The 20,376-nt window shown below is 44.1% G+C and overlaps 1 long non-coding RNA gene and 2 other non-coding genes across 3 annotated transcripts; 1 reads left to right on the plus strand and 2 right to left on the minus strand.

Moving 5' to 3' along the window:
- Positions 1 to 435: 435 nt before the first annotated feature.
- TRNAC-GCA (transfer RNA cysteine (anticodon GCA)) lies at positions 436 to 507 on the minus strand. Its single transcript has one exon. It is a non-coding gene; the product is annotated as a tRNA-Cys (tRNA).
- A 14,263-nt stretch (positions 508 to 14,770) lies between these two features.
- Positions 14,771 to 14,842, plus strand: TRNAC-GCA (transfer RNA cysteine (anticodon GCA)). Its single transcript has one exon. It is a non-coding gene; the product is annotated as a tRNA-Cys (tRNA).
- A 2,739-nt stretch (positions 14,843 to 17,581) lies between these two features.
- LOC131398776 (uncharacterized) lies at positions 17,582 to 20,179 on the minus strand. The gene is made up of 3 exons (XR_009216981.1): positions 20,047 to 20,179; positions 19,054 to 19,795; positions 17,582 to 18,109 (listed from the first exon to the last, which is right to left on the minus strand). It is a non-coding gene; the product is annotated as an uncharacterized LOC131398776 (long non-coding RNA).
- Between the last annotated feature and the right edge of the window lie 197 nt (positions 20,180 to 20,376).

A 20,376-nucleotide genomic window follows, 5' to 3' on the forward strand; every position in this document is an offset into this window, starting at 1 on the left:
TTGCTTGGGTCCCTCACCTCAGGGGAACCTTTAGAGTTTTCTTTGCACCTTTATAGTTACTCTCCTTTCACAGCACAAGAGTTCTGTACCGGAAACGTCCCCTGGTCAATTCCTGTGTGGCTTCTGTCTCCTGGTTGGCCCAGACTGATGTATACGGTCAGGCCCAGAGCAGAGGGGTGCAGAGCACACTCGCCTCTGGGGCAGACACGAAGAGTCCTAAAGCGAAAGGCATGGAAACGGGGAGAGGTGAAGAACTGCGGCCAGGGGGTCAATCTTTGACCCCGACACTTTCCTATGGCAGGGGAGAGAAGACACCCGGGAAAACAACACGGTCGGCGAAGAGTGGTGAAGGAAGACTGCAGACACTGCAGCTCAACAGAAGGTGAGATCAGGGAAGCCCTTGATCTGTACTTGGCAATACCGCAAAACACCGCCAGGGGGCGCCCGGAGTTGAACCGGGGACCTCTTGCTCTGCAGCCAAACGCTCTAGCCCTGAGCTACGCCCCCTGGCCTGCTGGGGGCCCCTCCTGACATTATTTCACCTGTGGTGCCACGCCCAAGGATTCCAGAGTGTCCTGGAAGTTCTATTCATTCTCGGTCCACCTCTGGAACCGGCAGACCCGCCACCAGCTGACTGGAGACCACTCGCTGGCCGGCACTTGGCCTTTCCATCCCCAGAGGCCTCTTCCTTGTCCAACAGGCACTTTTCCTCTCTAGCCACAACCTCAACTGCAGCTCCGGGTTGGGAGGCCCCAGGTTTGAGAACAAGGACTGTTACAGTGCGCACCCTGGCGACACCATCCCTCCTTCCTTCCCTCCTTGCCCAGCTCTAGCTACTCGGCCTCCTCCTCCCCAGTCTCCCCCCTCCTCACTCTGCCGCCTGGCTTCACATCTCACACTCTCTCTTGCCTCTCTCCCTGGCTGAGTCCCTGCCTGAGGCAGTCTCCTAGGGGCTTGGCTGAACCCAGGGGAGACAGCGCCAGAGAGGCAGCCGCCCCTGAATCCTCGGGACAGCACCACCGAGGGAGCCAGGATGAGGCATCAAGGCTGCTTTGGGGGCCCACAGCCTGGGACCAAGGGGCCCTGGTGTGTGCTCAGAGGTCTCTCTTTCCCTCCGCCCCACAGCGGGAGTGCCCAGGCCCTGCATGTCCCACTTCCCTGGCAGACCTTCATTCCCATAGTGAGGACACACACCAGTCCTTCCTAAATGGCACCAGGCCCTAGAGACCTTTCCCATCAGGTCTCCTTCCCGCCCTCTCCCTCCTTGCCCACCTGGCGGCTTCTCAGCCCCATGCAGAGGGCACCAGCTTGAGAGTCATACGTGTTTAGTTGAAACGCCCTTTAGAATCATCCAGGATAGTCTTCCCCAAAATGTTTCTGTCAGATCCTCTAGTGTTTATTGGGGTGGAGAAGGTAGGAAGAAGAGTAGAGATGTTGTTACCGATCTAGAGGTGGGTTCGCCTCCTGGCCGCGTTAAAATCAGACTCTCCGCCAGAAGTAGGTGTCACACAAAGTAGAACCTATTTGCAGCAAGCAGGAGGCCTTGAGGAAGCATTTCCAAAGTCGTGGCTGTCCCTGAACGAAGGGAAGCAGGGGCCTTTTATTTTGGATGGGGAATGAATATTCAAAAGGGAGAGGTGGGCACTCGCTAGCACAGGCCCCGTTGGAAAACATGCTTCCACAGACACTGCAGGTTATGGTGATAAGGCCTCAGCTCCTCCTGGAGAGGAGATCTTAGCGTTAATAACGAGGAAAAGAGTCATAGGCCTGGCTCTTGTGGTGAGGCTTGGTCTGGTTCAGGGCAGTTGGTGATTGCATCTCGTAGGCAATTAGATGCTTCCCAACCCACCCCTGAGTTCCTTGGGGCAATTAGTCGGTGACAGTATGTGTTGTTTTTCAAATTAATGTATAGTATACAGCGGGCTCCTCAGAGCCTTGGGGCTGAGTTCCAGGAAACGGGCACATGAGCAACACCACAGTGGCTCTGATGCCCCAGAAGTTTCCCAGCTGCTACTCAGTTTTCTCCCCAGGCCTCCTGCCTCCGTTGAAGTGAGAACCAGTAAACGGGTGAGAGCTGACCACACGTACATTCCTGGGGTCATAGACCAGACCTCCAATTCTGCATCAGGAGGAACTTCTCCGACAAACCACTTCCTCAGTCAGAAGATTCACGTTTCCTCTTTTCTCTCCCCTCTCCACTTTCTGTCTGCTGATCAAGATGGAAGAAAAACCAGCAGGGGGCACCCCGATTTGAACTAGTGACCTCTTGATCTGCAGTCAAATGCTCTACCCCTGAGCTATAGCCCTACACCCGCATCGTGCTTCTAATGAGCGTCATTTCACTGTGTTGCAAACCCCAGGTATCCTCCAGTACATTGTAATTGCCATTCATTGTCTGCACCAGGGAGCACCTGCAGAACCGCATCCCTCAGTGACCCCTCTGGCCACCAACCTCCCTTCATTTCCCACAGAATTGGTCCCTTCTTGTTGGGTGATTCCTCTACAGACTGTATTTCAGCTGGCCTGGTTTTTTTTTTTTTCTTCTCTGTGAAACTAGTTATCACACATCCATCTGCTTTTTGTGTTGTGGGTTTATACCTTTTTTATTGCTTTATTATAATCAGGAAAACCATCTTATTTTTAAAAGTTGTATATTTCAGTGAAAATATATACATAAATAAAATAAAATAAAGTAAAGTTAAATAGATCTGACAGATCTGTAATTTAGTAGGAAAAAAAGCACATTTTTCCCCTTGGAAGTAAAAAATTCAAACCATATCTCAAATGCCACAGCCTCAAATGTATTGTTTGCACAGTTAAACGCATAGGGTTTTTAAAAAAATAAATATTGTCAGATTAAACCCAGGATGGTCAAAATTACTAAGTATTGTTCAAAATGTATATTTTCTCATTGTTTCCAAATTATATAATTCCTTCTTTTACTATTTGTGTATTAAAAAAAAAAATTGTAGCCAAGAAGTATAACCCAAAGTATGAAGCACTGATAAACACATCTTTTTAGCGTGTAGACCCTTGAACTGTGGCATTTCAAAATTCTAAAAAAGTTTTGATGCTTTGATGAGATGAGCAATTGAATAATCAAGTTGTCTTTACTGACATTTGATACCATTATAAAATAGATATTTTTTAGATGCTGAAGAAAACTAACTTCCAATCTAGAATACTTAACCCAGGCAAACTAAAGGCATTTAGTTTCACGCATGAGGGCACAATAAAGACATTTTCAGATGTACAAAATCTAAGAGCATTTATTAGAGCAGAACCTCACAAAGTTAGCAACTGAAGGAGAAAGCAGGGAGACGAACCCTGGGCAGGGACAGGGAAATGAAGAGTTGACGGAGGACTCCCCAGTCGTCCCTGCGGCCTCCTTCGCCCCTGGGCTAGGGCCTCATCTATGATGTCTTCCTTCAGAGACCTAACGGGCTCTCCAACCACACCCGGACGAGAATCATTAGTTCTCACCCCTAACCTGCTCCCTCCGCGCTGCCCACCTAAATAAAAGGCGCGATTCTCCCAGCAACACGGACCCAACACCCGGCAGCCATCGTCGATCCGTCCCTTTCTTTTGCATCCAAAGCCACAGCCAGTCCTGCGGGCCCCACTGGAAGATGCACCGGCGTCCGAGCACTTCCGGCCGCCCACCACCAGACCTGCGGTCAGGCGCACTGTCCGGCTCCCACCGGACCCGCTCGCACGCTCTGCTGACAGCTCTCCAGCGTCCATTCTTCCCGCACGTCTCGTCCCCCGCCACCAGAATGATCTTTGCGAACAGGAGTCGGATCACGTTTCCCGCTCGGTTCAGTAGCTCCCCGCTCCGCTTACAACGAAATCCCGGTCCACACTTCCGGCCTGTGGGAACCCCCAGGAGCTGGGCCCTGGCTGCTTCTCCTACCCGCTTCCTTCCTGCCGGCCCCTGGCCGCCAGCCGCGCCAGTCTGCTGTTCCTCCACCGCGTCCAGCACGCGCCGCGGCGCCGCCACCTTCCGCCGGACGCAGGCCGGACAGCGCGCCTGCCCCTCGCTCGGGCTCTGCCCACCGCCGCTCATCCGCAAGGCCTCCTCCGGCCGCTTCGTCTAAACCGCCCCATCGCTTCTCATCCCCTTGCTCTGTCTCATTTTCCTCACAGTCCCTATTACGACCTGAATTATATAATTTAGATTTTTGTTAATTGTCTGCCCCCCTCACTGCAACGGGAGCCCCATAAAGGCAGACACTTCGTCGGTTTCGTTTTGTGTGCCCCGCGCTCAGCGAGCTCTCAAAAATTTTGGTGAATAAATGGATAAATAAACGTTAAACAATGAAACAGATGAACATGTAGACAAATAAATTTAAATACAGATGATAAAAAATAATAATAATTACTAATTTCTTTGGGTTTAAAAATATGTAGTGGTGAAAGGGCCTAAAATATTAGGCAATAAAACAAGAAATATGAATGCAAGTACTCTCAAAATACTCTCTGAAAAGGTGAGTTTTGAGAGAAGTTAAAATACTCCACATTCTCTCTTATTCAGAAGAGAAAAAAATATATTATTAGAAAAATTAAGCATACCTGTTAAAAAATATTGAGTAACCACTAAAAAATAATATATAAATTTCAAACCAGTGGGGGGAAAGTAAGGGTGGGAGTGGATAAAGGAAATTAATAAAATTAATCAAAATAAAATAGTAAAAAGACCAAAGGAGGAAGTGTAGGAGGAGCAAAAAAGAAAAGAAAAAAAGGAAATGGAAAAGTAAAGTGATAGGAATAAGTTCAAATCTGTCAGTAATCACAATACATGTTAATAAATTAAACTCAAATATATCCACAGCTAGCTGTTCATAAGAGAGATTCTCAAAACATAAAAAAAAGTTTTAAGATAAAGTGAATGAAAATGAATACCAAGAAAATATCAACCAAAGAAATATTTACATAGGAAAAAATTCACTCAAAGCAAAAAATCATTAATAGGAATAGAGGGATTTTACATTATAATAAAAGGAATAAGTCTTCAAGGTGTAGCAATCATACTAAGCTTTGAAATATCGGAAGAAAAATTGACAAAATTACGCAGAAATGGTAAATCCATAATCATTCATCTTTTTTACGTACCTCTGAAACCAACAGATCAAATAGGTGAAAAGATCAGTAAGGCTAAAGGAGGCTTAAAGAAGTAAATAATAAAATTAATAAAGATAGACATTATATATGTGTAAATATGTAAAAATCTCTCTCCCGCATGCTAGAGAGAGAGCATCTCTAGAGAGAGCAAGCAAGAAAGCAAGAACTACAACTCTCAAATACAGCAATCGTTCCTTTAAAGCACTCACGGAATACTTACAGTAACTGATCAAGTACCAAGACAGAAGAGAAGTTGGGAAAAACTCCAAGGAATCACCATCACAATAACATTAGGAAATTCTAATAAAATAATATAAAAACTCCGCATATGTTTAGAAACAGAGAACACACTACCAAATAATGCATAGGTTAAAAGAAAAAATCATATTCAAAATTACAATACAATTAGAAGTAAATACAACAAAAGCAGTGAATATGAAAGGCTTCTCTAACGCAGTATTCACAACGATAAGTTTGAACAAAAGAGAAAACGAATGAGCTGACCATTCAATTTAAAATTACAGAAAAAAACCAACAGAATAAAGCCTAAACATACTAAGAAGGAAATAAAAAAGATAAGAAGAACAATTAATAAATAGATATCAAGAAAACAACAAAGAAGAGGAAATACAAGTTAGTTCCTTGAAACAACTCATAAATTAGACAAAGCTCTGGCAAAGTCAATTAAGAAAAAGAGAGAACACACAAATAAACAAGAAAAAGAAGGGAAAGATGATATAAATAGAGATATTGTAGAGATTTTTAAAATCATGAGATACCATAAAAAAGTCTCTAACAATAACTGTGAAAACTTAGGTGAAATGCACTTCTTTTAAAGAAAGTGAATAAATGATCCAAAATTTCCATTCAAAAAATGGATAAAACTAAGATGACTTTAGAGATGATTTCTACACAGTTTTCAAGAAACAGATCATTCCTGTCTCTTCTAGAAAATAGGAATTTTCTGGAATTCATTTCCTTTCATAAGGATAGTATGACATCATCTCCAAAGTTAGACAAGGACAATACATGAAAAGAAAATACAGATGAATTCCACTTACAAAAATAAATGCAAAAATCTTAAATTAAATTTAGCAAATTGAATCTAACAATGTTTTAAAAAAATAACTTATTATCAAGGAGGGTTTATTCTAGGAATGTAAGGATGGTTCTACATTAGGAAATTAATGTAATCCACCACATTAACACATTACAGAAGAATAATCATATCATCTCAATAGATGAGGATAAAGTCGATAAAATTCAATATCTAATCATGATTTTTTAAAAACATAGCAAATTAAGAATAGAAATAAATTTCGTTAACCTGATAAACAGAACCCACCATAAACCTCCAGCAGATATAATACATGACAAGCACTCCTGTTAAATGCAGAACAAGGATGTCCATTATCACTCTTACTATTCAACATTGTACTGAGGATCCTAACCTCTACCAGAAAATGAAAAAGAGAGAGAGAGAGAGAGAGGAAGTCAGGCAGGCAGGAAGGGAGAGAATGTATTGAAAAGAGACCAACTGTCCTTATTTGCAGGTATTATGATTGCCAACACTCAAAGTAGAGAAAAATTATTAGAACCAACAAGATAGTGCAGCTAGATTGCTCAATGCAAAATCAACATACAAAAATGAATGTCATTCCTCCTACACCAGCAGTAACCAGCTAGATTATGAATTAGAGTAAAAATTCTATTAATAACAAAAACAAAAATCATAAGGTAACTAGAATAAAGTAATACATGGCAAGTTCTTTATGGACAAAACTATAAAATATTAGTGAAGGATATAAAAGAGATCTGAATTAATGGAGATGATACCATATTCGTGGATGGGGAATTCAATATTATAAGGATGTCAATCCTCTCCAATTCAATCACTTGGTTCAATGTAATTTCAGCAAAGGGTGAAAAGGATTTTAGTAGAACTTGAAAAAACAGCAGAAGTTTAAGACTAGTCGTGATAATTGAAGAAAAGAAAGCAAGACAGTAGGACATGTTCTGCCAAATGACAAGACTTATAAAGTGAAGATGATTAAACTAGTGAGCATAGGAATAGCGAGACAAATAAATGTAACAGGAAGTGTGACCCATGCATATGCGGGAACTTGGTATATGAAAAGGGTGACTGTGATGGTTATTTTTATGTGTCAATTTGAGTGGGTGAAGGGATGCCCAGATAGCTGGTAAAACACTATTTCTGGGTGCGTATGTGAAGGTGTTTCCAGAAGATATTAGCATTTGAATCAACAGATTGAGTAAAGAAGATAGCCCTCACCAATGTGGGTGGGCATCATAAATCCACTGAGGGGCCAAACAGAACAAAAAGGCGGAGGAAGGGGGAATCTGCTCTCTGCTGAGCTGGGACATCCATTTCTCCTGTCTTCAGACATCAGCGCTCCTGATTCTCAGGCCTCTGGACTTGGGCCAGGACTTAGACTACTGGCTACCCTGGCTCTCAGGCCTCAGGGTTTGGACTGGCATCACATCACCTGCTTTCCTGGGCCTCCAACTTACAGAGGGCAGATCATGGGATTTCTCGTCCTCCGTGGTCAATGAGCCAATTCCTCATGATAAACCTCTTTCTATACTGTATATCTACATATATCTCTCTCTATATATTCTATGGTCTCTGTTTCTCTGGAGAGCCCTGACTAATACAGTGACTATATGTCCTAATTTGCTTGGGACAGTCCCAGTTTATGCTTGTGGTTCCAGCATAAACATGAATAGCATCCCCCTCCGCTCTCAAAAGTTTCCTGGTTGGATGATAAATATTTGGTCCTCCTGTACATGATGAAAGTGGAATTACAAACTAGTGGGGAAAGTACCAAATTGTTCAACAAATGTTACTATTTTAACTGGTTTTCCATACTAAAAAAAAAACAACGTAAAGCCTTCACCATACAGAAAGGTAGGTTCCAGATGAATTAAAGACCTAAATGTGAAAAACAAATCTTTAAAATTATTTGAATTATAAACAGGAGACTATCTTTATACTCTCAGAGAAGGGAAGGATTTCTTTTTTTTTTTTTTTCTGTGAGGAAGATCAGCCCTGTGCTAACATCCAATGCTGATCCTCCTCTTTTTGCTGAGGAAGATTGGCCCTGGGCTAACATCCGTACCCATCTTCCTCTACTTTATATGGGACGCTGCCACAGCATGGCTTGCCAAGTGGTACGTTGGTACGCGGCCGGGATCCGAACCTGCGAACCCTGGGTCGCCGAAACGGAGCGCGAGCACTTAACTGCTGCACCACTGGGCCAGCCCCAGGTAAGGATTTCTTACACAGCACAAAAGGCACGAATTACTTTTAAAAAGATAGATCAGTTTGTCTTCCTCAGAATAAAAAGTAGAATATAATGTTTTAAGATGAGTAACAGGGGTGAGAGGCACGATCTCCTTTGTAGTCTTTCACTAAATTATCTTTATCTGGCTAATGACATCTAGTTTGACCCATAGGTCATATTTCCAAATCTGGTGACTGCATTTCATATTCCTTATGTCTGCTGAGCTGTGACAACTTCAAGGTCATAAGGGATGTTAGCGAGTGTTTGGTGATCTTGGCAGATAGTTATGGGTGTTTGAATTTCTCACTAAATACAGCTTTCAGACTCACTCAGATACTAAGTTGACAAGTGCATTGCCCTTGAAGCTGGAGGTTGAGTGCGCCCACGTGGGAGACAGCGGCGAGTGGATCCTAGTCCACTTTGGCTTTGGGAGGTATTTCTTTAGATTCTTTTGTTACATTTGGATGAGGTTTTTAAATATGCCTAGTAACCCACCCTTAATTCCTTTCTCTACCATGAATGAAGAAAATCATCATACATGGGGAATAAACTAAACACAACTATTGAATTATGTGTGCCACAGACAGGTTTTCTTAACCAAACAACAGAAAAGCATCATATTAAAGCCCTGAAGTGATAGATTCCGGGTATTCAAAATATGTGTACACCTGAGATATTCCGCTTGAGCTGTGCCTCTCAATGTCATAGAAATGGTCCTTATCAGCATTTTGAAGATATGCTTTTATCTTATCTCTCATTTCAAAAACACACAGAAGCACTCTAAATAGCCAATATATGTCAGTGTGGAAATGCAGTATCGTGTATTCACTCCCCATTTCTTGGCCAGGATGCTAAAATAATATATATTTAATGGGGGCTGGCCCTGTGGCCTAGCGGATGAGTTTGCGTGCTCCACTTCGGTGGCCCGGAGTCCACGGTTCAGATCCTGGGCGCAGACCTAGCACTCCTCATCAAGCCATGCTGAGGCAGTGTCCCACATAGAGCAACTAGAAGGATGTACAACTATGACATACAACTATCTACTGCGGCTTTGGGGTGAAAAAAGGAAAAAAGGAGAAAGATTGGCAACAGACATTAGCTCAGGGCCAATCTTCCTCAAAAAAAAAATATATATATATTTAGTGGCTGCCATTTTATCAGTTACAGTTTTCACTATTTCCTTCCACAGTGATCAACTACCATATTTTTTCTCCGGATGAAGCAGTGTGTGGTTTAGCATTCAGGTGCAAGCTCTTCTGTGTGGCATTGCCCGTCTTTGCTGCACACAGCTGGGCGAGGCAGAGCTGACCCAACGTTCCCGTCCTAACGCCTATATGGCTCATCAAATAAGCATTAATCAAATGGAAAGCATCTTCTCCGGTAGCAGAGCTTGTCAGGGATAAACAGAACAAAGAGCTGAGAGGCACTTTCCCCACCTGTACACACATATGCCAACGGCTGATTCAGACTCTGCTCATCAATAATTTCACCCAGAATTAAGCAAAGTATTTGTTAACCCACACATACAATAGTAACTTCTTTGCCACAGTGTACATCTGAAATGCAACCAACTTGCTCTGTTTTTCTCTCTCAGCTTAATATCTATCATTAACTTCACACCTGGTTTACCATTGTCTTGGCAAACATGTGATTTATGAGTTTTGCTATCCCTGGAATACAGACACCCACTCTTGGCCCCTTCCAGTCCATTCTCTGCACTGTAGTCAGAGAAATCCGGGGCTGCATTTCTGCCCCTGTGTTCCAGGAGACGTAGCTGGTTCTGATAAAGAATTCTCCTTTCTTTGCTTCAGCCATGCCCAGGTTGTTTCTGTTACTTGCAACAGGGTTCATCACTTGAGTGAGATGGATCTGCCTTAGCAGGTTTCTATGGAGAGGGAGAGACTGAAGATAGAGGAGAGAGAGCTGGGAGGAGGTCTGACGACCAGGTCCTGAAGGGTGAGGGAGCATGAGCAGAAGGGGTCATCTTTGAGAAAGAAAGGACCATGGAAGGGAGGGAATATGGAGTGTGAATGGGTAAAGACTCATCCTAAACTTGGAGGAACATGGGGCAGTGAGGAAGCTAAGGCCAAGGACACGGTTCATCTTGTTCATTGTTCTACCCCAGTGTCTCGCACAAAGGCTGGTGCATAGTAGATACTTGAAATTAAACAAACGAATGAGGTAAGGTCAATAGACTCTAGTTTTTTTTGAAGTAGAGGGCAAAGTCAGGTACTTCTGTGTGAGAGTGAGGGATGAAGGGAGACGGGGAGGAACGGAGGAAGGAAGAATGTCGTGGGTGATCCTGGACGCTGGTGACGAGAACTGGGTGGTTCAGTGCCCAGCAGTGTAGTTGGAGATTTCTCCCTGCCCACTATAACTTCTCCCTTCACTGACTGTACATCTGGGTCGCCTCAATACAGTATCTCTTCCCAGGGAAGTTCTAGAGAAACACTGATGACTTTCACTTTTCTACAGGAACATGGAAGAGGAATAGATGAAAGCTAGCTTTTATGAGGCAAAACTGTGTGCCAAGTATGTTATGGGATACTTTGACTATCATTTCCCACTTAATTCCCACCAGAGGCCAACGACTTAGGCGTTAGCATCCTCATCTAGAAATAAACAAACTGAGGTTCAAATAGGTTAAGTGACTTGCCCCAGTGCCAGCGCTCACTCAGGTCTGATCCCAGACTCTGCATCCATTTCACCACACCATGCTCCCCTCTTGAAACCCATGCCAGCAACTCAACCCATCTCTCAGGTGCGTCCTTTCTTTTGAGATGCTTTTTCTTAGCTCAGGGGGTTATACTTTTTCTTCATTGGACGTCAACTTCTCTTCAAGTTCTTGGAGATAACTTCCTGTAGTTTCATTTGCCCTAAAAAGAGTGAAAAGGATTTCAGACCCAAGTCCAGGATATGGACTCAGGTGTCCAGCCTTGGTTCTGAAGAGCACTGTGGCTCTGGGTGATTCACTCCATTTCTCTTGGTAAGAGAGAGGCCCTAGTTGACTTTTGAAGTCTCTACCAACTGTAAAGGTAAGTGGCTCTCCCTGCTGGGGCCCTCAACCAGCGTGGGGAGGGTGGGACCTGAGATAAGAGGAAGGAGGTCCTCATAGGAAGAGGCCATGCCACTTACTCAGAAGCTGTACTAGTTTCCTGTGACTGCTGTAACAAATTACCACAAAAACTGGGTGGCTTAAAACAATAGAAATTTATTCTCTCCCAGTTCTGGAAGCTAGAAGTCTGAAATCAAGGCATTGGCTGGGCCATGCTCCCTCTGAACGGCCTGAAGAAGAATCCTTCCTTGCCTCCTCTAGCTCCTGGTGGTGGCTGGCAATCCTTGGCACTCCTTGTCTTGTAGCTGCATTATTCCAGTCTCTGCCTCTGTCATCATATAGCCTTCTCCCTGCATGTGTGTCTGTCTCTTCTCCTCTTCTTAGAAGGACGCTGGTCACTGCACTAGGGCCCACCCTAATCCAGTATAGCCTCATCATAACTAATTACATCTGCAAAGACCCTATTTCTAAACAGGCTACCTTCACAGGTACTGGGAGATAGGACTTCAGCATATCTTTTGGGGGGACACAGTTCAACCCACACAGAAGGCTTGCCTGCTCCTTGGACACACAGGAGCAGCAATGAGTTGCTGGAATCTTAGATGTGGTGTCAAGAGTGAAAGGTGCCCAGTAGGGGATACTCATATGCAAAGGCTTATAGCTCAGGGACAGAGCTTTAGGTCTCAGGTCAAGAGGTCCCCGGTTCAAATTCACATCCATCCTGTTTACTTTCTACTGTTCTTTACAAAGGTATCTGAGAAAGTAAAAATGAGCTCAGAGGGAGAAAGTACAATTCTGCTCAGATAACAGTCAGCGGGAATAAGGCTAGCCGCAAAGTTAACAGGAAAGAATATTTCTCCCAGAGATACACTGCAGCTGGAAAATGTCACAGCAATCCTCTTAGAGAGAGAGAGAGAGAGAAACTTTATTCTCTAGTATCAGAGACTATCAGAAACTTCGTTGGGTGGAATTTTATCAGTAAGAATGAAACAGCCCACTTTTGCCAGAGCTGATATCATTCACCCCTGTATCCCAGGACCCAGCGCAGTTTCTGGCTTGTGGTAAGTGCTCGAAAACGTGTGTTTGATGAGTGTGTGCCTACTTAATTTCCTCAAAGTGCACTGAAATCTCAGCTTCTGCTGAGTGCTCCACAGCGCCCAGCACACAGTAGAACCTTAAGAAAGGGAAGTTAAATAGAGGCTCTAAGAACTCTCCAAAGACAAGGATGTTCAGACGCATCTCTGGAGGCAAATTTCACGTTTCCATGTTCCAACCTGTATATTCTCCTTTGTGCGGCCAAAGAACCTCTCGTCTTCTGTTTCCTCACCTGTAATGTAGGAATAATAATACAAACCCCCTTGAGCTGGATTTTTCTGAGATAAACTGGGATTTTCAACTCCTACTGGGCTGCTCCAGATGGAAGAGGTGGATTTCCTCCTTGACTCACTTGAATAACGTTTCCCCGTACTAGGGAAGGGGCAGAAGGCTTCCTTCCAACAGGTGCAGTCCACACGCCAGGCTGCTTGAGTTTTAGTTTCCTAAATAGTAAAATGGAAAGAGGGCTAACGGAGGACAAAGAAGACCACCCCAGTGGTCCCAAGCAAGCATGGGAGGAAAGAGAGAGGGACCCCAGGACACTGCTGTTTGGTGGAGCTGGGAGACCAGCACCTGAGGAACATGCAGAAGAGGCACTGGCGAACAGGCGCCTGAGGTGTGGCTGTAAGGTGAGAATGGCCCGGTCACACATGTGTGGAGATCTAGAACAGGGGTCTCAATGTATGGCCCCAGACCAGCAGCCTGAGCGTGACCTGAGACTTTTTAATCAGAAACTTTTAGGGTGGGGCCCAGCCATCCTTCTTTTAATAAGCCGTCCAGATGATTCTGATGCACTCTAGAATTAAGAACCACTGGTCTCGAGCAGAGTTCAGAGGACAAGCAGTTTGGCCTCGGTCCTTGGTTTTTTGTTTTTTTTTTTTTTTTATTTTTAATTAATTTATTTTTTCCCCCCAAAGCCCCAGTAGATAGTTGTATGTCATAGCTGCACAGCGTTCTAGTCACTGTATGTGGGACGCGGCCTCAGCATGGCCAGAGAAGCAGTGTGTCGGTGCGCGCCCGGGATCCGAACCCGGGCCGCCAGCAGTGGAGCGCACGCACTTAACGGCTAAGCCACGGGGGCCGGCCCGGTCCTTGGTTTTTTTTTTTTTAAAGATTTTTTATTTATTTTTTTCTCCCCAAAGCCCCAGTAGATAGTTGTATGTCATAGCTGCACATCCTTTTAGTTGCTGTTCGTGGGACTCGGCCTCAGGATGGACGGAGAAGTGGTGCCTCGGTGCGCGCCCGGGATCCGAACCCGGGCCACCAGCATCGGAGCGCGCGCACTTAACCACCAAGCCACGGGGCCGGCCCCGGTCCTTGGTTTTAATCCTCGTTCTCCCCACCAGTTCTGGCTAATCCTGGGGCAGATCCTAGCATTCCAAACCCATCCGCTTCTTGGGTGTTTCAGTACCCGAGTTTTCCCGCAGGGGGCGCAAAAGGAAGCCCATCAAGATCTGTGGCAAGACTTTCTAAAGTGGGGTCTCCCGACTCTCCATAAGGAGCTTGTTTCTAATGCCAGATCATATCTGCATGTTTGACAAGCTCCCAGGAGGATTCCTAAAAGTACAGGAAATCGGAAGACTGGCCAAGAGGTGCAGTCCACACGCCAGGTCAATTCCTGGTGTCCTCCATTAGCTTTTCCTGTGGTCCTGGACCTGTGTGCACGTTCATGTTCTGCTAAGCCCACATTCTAGGCCCCTTGATGGTCTCAGGTCTGCATAAATCTATTCAGATGGCTCCAGTTATGTAGCCTTTACATTTTTTGACTGATGGAAGATAGGGACAAGAGGAAGATAAGAGAGTCACTGCTTTAGTAGCAGGGTCCAGAACCCAAAGTCAAGAAGAGCAGATTCAGATCCTGATCCTATCAATAAGGAGCTGTGTGTGCTTGGGCAGACCAGTAATCTTGAATCTCTGTTTTCAGATGCCCACTGCGGAGGGCACAGGTGAGTGACTCTGAAGGCCCTTCCAGCCATAAATGTCAGTGTTAGTGCTTTTCCAGAAAGGGCAGGGAGGTGGCTACATGGTGAGGAACATGCTGCTTGTTTTGCATCAGGGAGATAAAATTGTAGTGAGGCAGGTTTGGCAGCTTCCAGGAGGCCCAGCCTCTATAAACATCCAAGGCAAAAATTTATAGGGATGTCGGGCATGGCTGCACAGGTAAAAGGTATTACTTATGCCTGTACCTACATCAGGGGGTATAGCTCAGGGGTAGAGCATTTGACTGCAGATCAAGAGGTCCCTGGTTCAAATCCAGGTGCCCCCTGCTGTCTTCCACTTTTGCTCACTAGAGCTGGTGTTGAAGATTCAGTTCCTTTCCCTAACCCTGAGTCTCAGGATACTGAGCCTTCCCAAATCTGGAAAAAAGTCAGGGTAGCTTATAACCCTGTCACTGAGCACCACAGTCCCAAAGTGATAGGTTCCTCCAACTCTGACTTTTTATTTCACTTACCACAGGTCTTGTTCTACATAGGCTGGCTTGAGTTCACTTTTTCTACATATTTTCATTGCCTCAAATCAGTGGTGTGCTGGTAAATATTCAACAACTGGCCCTTGGGGGAGGGGCATTGTTGATTTTTAGTGTTTTCCAACTTCATGGTGTAAATATTCTCACTATGGCCAACTTCAAGCTACAAACATAAGATCACTGAAGATGGAGTTGGGAAGCTATGCTAACAAGTGACTCTCTGGTGCAAGCCAGCTCAAGCACACCACTGTCCCTAACCCATCTTCCCTATAGATGCATGCATGGGCTCTTTGACCCCCACTTCATTCTCACAATGCTTACTGATATCAGAGCAGTGGCTGGCACTCATCTGTTCATCCATGGAATCATTCATTTACTCAAGACATATTTGATTCCTAGTCAACATCAGACAGGAAAGACAGAGCTGAGAAAACTGTCTGTGGTGTGCAAAGCAGTCACATGAAGAAATAGTCAAGTGAATGATAAGGACAGACAGATAAAAAAAGAAGGGTGCTATTTTAAAACAAAAGGATTTCTGTTACCAGAAGTATGCTAGACTAGATCATCTAAAACTCCTACCTCAAAACACCCAGAAATGCAAACAAATATCTATTCACAGGTATAGCTGAGCTCTTGTGACAGTAAAGAATATCTTGGGGTTGGGGGTTGGGGATGAACTAAAGCTCTGAGAGGCCAATTTGAATTGACCCTAAGAATGCCTGGTTGCGGTGAGATAACCTAGGTGCTGAATTTCAATAGCCATGTGAGTCCAGGAGATTAGGTCTTAGACCTGAGATCCCCTTTCCTCCATATAAAGTCACACACCATTAGTAAAAGGGTGGGCTAGCAAAACACCAGAACAAGAAGACAAGAGGCCCTTCTCTTCTTGAAAGAGAGAGAGGGGGCATCTCCTCTGAGAATTCAGAACCATAGAGCTAGCCTCACATTTGTTAGGGATTTGAATTTACACTACCAGCATGGTTCAGAAACTCCCTAAGCTGAAACTTAACATAAAAAAAAGTGCCCAGGCTAACAGTGATTCTGGAGAACACAAAAAGCAAACACAGACTCTGAAGGCCACACCCGCAAGTCAGGCCACACAGAATTCCCACTGATGAAACCTGGCTTAAGATGGGCTCACAATTCAAAACAATAAAATATATGAGGAATCAGTCTATCATGAGCAAAACCCATCAGAAAAAATAAAGAATATCAGATAGCAGAATTATCAGATAGACATTATAAAGTAAGTATGGTTAAAATTATTAAAGATATAAGGAATTGAATGTATGAGAATATGTGATTTTTAAAAAGATGAAGCAAATTCATCTAAAATGAAAAATACAATCATAATAGTATAGCAGCATATTAGACAGACAGAGAGAGAAGAGAGATTTGGGAGTGAAATAGAGTATAAATCTTTCAAAAATTACCAAGCATGAAGTACAAAGTTTTAAAAAAATGGAAAATATGAAAGAATGGCTAAGAGAGATGGAGACCAGAACAAAGGGTTCCAACAAATGTGTCAAATATGAATTTCAGAAGGAGAAAATATAATGGAGGAGAGGCAATATTAAAAGATTTAATGGCCAAGAATTTTCTACACTTGTACAAAGTCATGATACCTCAGACTTAGGAATCATGAGTTCCAAGGAAGATAAATAAAAATAAGTCCAGACCTAGGCACATTGCAGCAAAACTTCATAATACCATAGACAAGGGATGATCTTAAAAGCAGCCAGACAGAAAAGACAAATCACTACAAAGGAAAAATAATTAGACTGACGGCAGACTTCTCAGCAGAAGCAAAGAAGCTTGGAAAACAATGGAATAAAGTCTTAACAGTATGAAAGACAATAACTAACTTGGAATTCTCTACTCAGCTCAACTATCATTTAGGAGTAAGAGAAAAAATAAGATATTTTAATGTAACTGAAAGCATTTACTTCTAATATATCCTTGCTTAAAGAATTTTTAAAAGTCATACTTTAGAAAGAAAAACACCAAGCCCAGAGAAAGGAGAAAGGCAAGAGGAAAAATGGTGAACAAAGATACTGGTAAGCATGTTAGTAAATCCAAACAGCACAGATTATATAAAACAGAAAAAATGAGTTGGAGGTGCTTAAAAACAAGATTTAACTAAAAGGAACAATTTCACATAAGACAGAAGGGAATTATGCGATTAAAGTAATACACTCAAGTCCTTCTATTTTTTTGGAAGGAAGGTGGATACAGTAATTAATGTTATACTATATTAAACTGACTCTGTGTGTAAAATTTTAAAGAGTAACCCCTAAAAGCATAGAAAAGGAAGGCAAAAATCTCAAATCAGTAAAATGAAAAAGGTGAATAAAGAAAATTTAATCAACCCAGTAGAGTGAAAAAATGGAGAAAAAGGCACAGAAAAAAATCAGAATCAATAGAAAGCACAAAATAAGATGGTAAAAATGAATAAAAATATATTTCTAATCACAATAAATGCAAATGGATTATTTGCCAATTAAGATAGAGATTGTCATATCAGATTAAACAGCAACAACAACAAAATCTATCTACATGATCTTATAAAACACACATCTGAAACATAAAGATACAGAAAGTTTGGAAGTAAAGGATGGAAAAAGATATATCAAACAAATACTCATCAAAATAAAGTTAGTGCAGCTATATCAATGTCAGATAAAATGGATTATAAATTAAAAGTATTATTAGGGATAAAGTGTTAATTCATAATAATAAAATGAACACTTTCCCAGGAAAATACAATTCAAAACTTGTATACACAGTCTCAAAATATATAAAGTAAAAATTGTCATAAATACAGGGAGAAATTGACAAATGCACAACATTGATTGGCAATCTTAACACATCTTTCTCAGTAACTGATAGATCAAAAAAGCAAAAACTGATAAGATATAAAAGACATAAATAACACAATCAATAAGCCTGATTCAATAGATCTAACTAGATCCTTACAACTAGAATATACATACTCTTTCGAAGCAAACATGGAACATTTTCAAACATTTATTGCGTACTTGGCCACAAAGCAAGTCTCAGAAAATCCTAAAAAAAAAAATCAACATCATATACTATATTCTCTTAGTACAAGGCAAAACTCAATAACAAAAAGATAACTCTAAAAAAGACCCATATATTTGGAAACTAAAAAGTACTTTTAAATAACCTAAATAACCTCCCGGATAGAAAAAGAAATAATAAAAATTAGAAAACATTTTTAAATCACAGCCATTTTCACTGGAGGAGTGGACAGCACCATTTATCTTTAGAGGAAGCTAGCTAATTTTGGGGGGAAAACTATAGCTGGCTAGTTCACCAAGAGCTAATTCATAGAACCATCAGAGAGCCAAAAGCCAAATATGATGAAAGTTAAACCACTGAATATCAATTTGCTGAAAAACCAATTTGAACTATTGAGAATTGTAAAAAATTTTGTTTCATCCACACTCCTGCCTTTGTCCCTGTCCAAAATAGCCAAATAAATACTTTAAACAGAATTTAGGACAGTTCTCCACAATGGTTTTGCAATGCAGAAACAGAGGCAACGGTGGACACAGGAAGTGGGTCAGAGGTTCAGATAAAATTTGGGGGGCAGGGGGGTAGGAGGAGGTTTCTCAGTAACTGGGAGAATTGGCCATTCAGCAAATTGATTTTTGGCAAACTGGTAATTCAGCAAATAGGATGTTGGTGAATTGTTCTTAGCAACTGCTGACCCAGAGTCTACAAATGGGGCCCAAGCCTGGTCAGGTGGGGGAGGTCAGTCAAAGAGGTGCCCAGAGGCTATACATGCTGAAATAAAGGTGTGTCTTCCATGGGTGGAGATACTACTTTTTTTTTTTTTTTTTTAAGTTAAGGGATTTTAAAGTTTAGGGACCCTGAGACTGAGGGTAGGGTGTGGGGAGGAGCTGGGAGAAGGTACTGTACTGGGAAGAAGCCGACCTCAGCAGGAAGATGGGACACCAGGCCCAAAGCACAGGCAAGGGACTTACCACGAGGTGCTGAGGCCTTTAGGGATGCTGAGATCAGATGCTGAACTTTAAGTTTTCCTTTTCCATGTCGTGAGACCCTTGGGATATCTTCAAATCCTCATAGTCAGCTCTCCACACAGCGGTCCTGTTCCAGCGATTTGTTAGGTATGAAGGAGGGTGCTTTGCTGAGATTTGGGGCCGGGCGTGATTGACAGTGGTCTCCTCTCACGCCTTTCCTCGGAGCCAAGGTCAAGGATGTCAACACTGTACCCCAGGGAGGTGACCAGCAGCAAGGCCAGCGGAGACCTGTGGCAAGCCAGAGCTGCTACAGGGACCAACACTGGGACTGCTGGGGAGAAATCCCCTTTCCCCAAATATTCTAGAGGAAGAGAACCTGCGGGTGAGGGGGCGCGAGGAAGAGGGCTCTTCCGGCAGCAGGCACCTCCTCTTCACTGGACCCTGCTTCCTCTGCCCCTGCGAGTTTCTGTCTCGCTGAGCAGATTTAGCCCCACATGCCCACCTTCTCTGAGCTGTTCTAACAGGGGGTCTTCCTTCAGACTAGGAATGAGGCTCATTGTGCTCGGCCGGGGTCCTCTCCCCCGAAGTCCACCACTCTCCGCCGCGCCCCGCCGCGTCCCGTCTGACCAGGAGAATGGTGGGGCCCACGCTTCGTTCGCTCATCACACATTTATTTGAGGGCCTACGACGTGCCAGGAACTTCTGAGGTTACCACAATCAGCCAAATAGACCAGCAAATAGTCACCTAAGGTATAATGACACACGGGTCAATGCTATGGTGAGCGAGGGAACGTGGTGACAGATCTGAGGATGCGCCGGGGTCTGGCAGCCACTCCGCCCTACCTACGACCGTGACCAGCGCCGTCCGGCCTGCAGCCCCCTCCCTACCCCTCGGGACCCGCTCCCCCAACGCCTCCCGGGCGGCCTCGGTCACGGTCAGTGTGCGGGATGCACCCTCTGGAAGAGACCGATCCAGTTTCATCCGAGCATCCCCACCTGGCATAGAGGATGCGCTCAGTAAATGTTGGATGCAGGAATGAATGGAGGGATGGATGGCTGCGTACACGCCGGCAAGCACGCCGCAAGCTGGCCACTGGGCAGGTCTCGGCGCCGGGCCTCTCCAGGCAGCCTCGCGCGGTCGCCGGCAGGGAGCGAGTACGGCGTGGGCGTCGATCAGGCTCCGCCAGGCTCGCTTTGCCCCTGCCATGCCACGCCCACCGGCCGGCGCCGCGGGGCCCTCTGGGAAGTGTAGTTCGCGCTTGCGCTCGGCGGGCCGCCGAGGCCGAGGGTCTCCGGCCGGAAGCGGGACCACCTCTCCTGGCACGC

This window comes from Diceros bicornis, chromosome 3, assembly GCF_020826845.1.
Source record: "Diceros bicornis minor isolate mBicDic1 chromosome 3, mDicBic1.mat.cur, whole genome shotgun sequence".
NCBI lineage: Eukaryota > Metazoa > Chordata > Mammalia > Perissodactyla > Rhinocerotidae > Diceros > Diceros bicornis.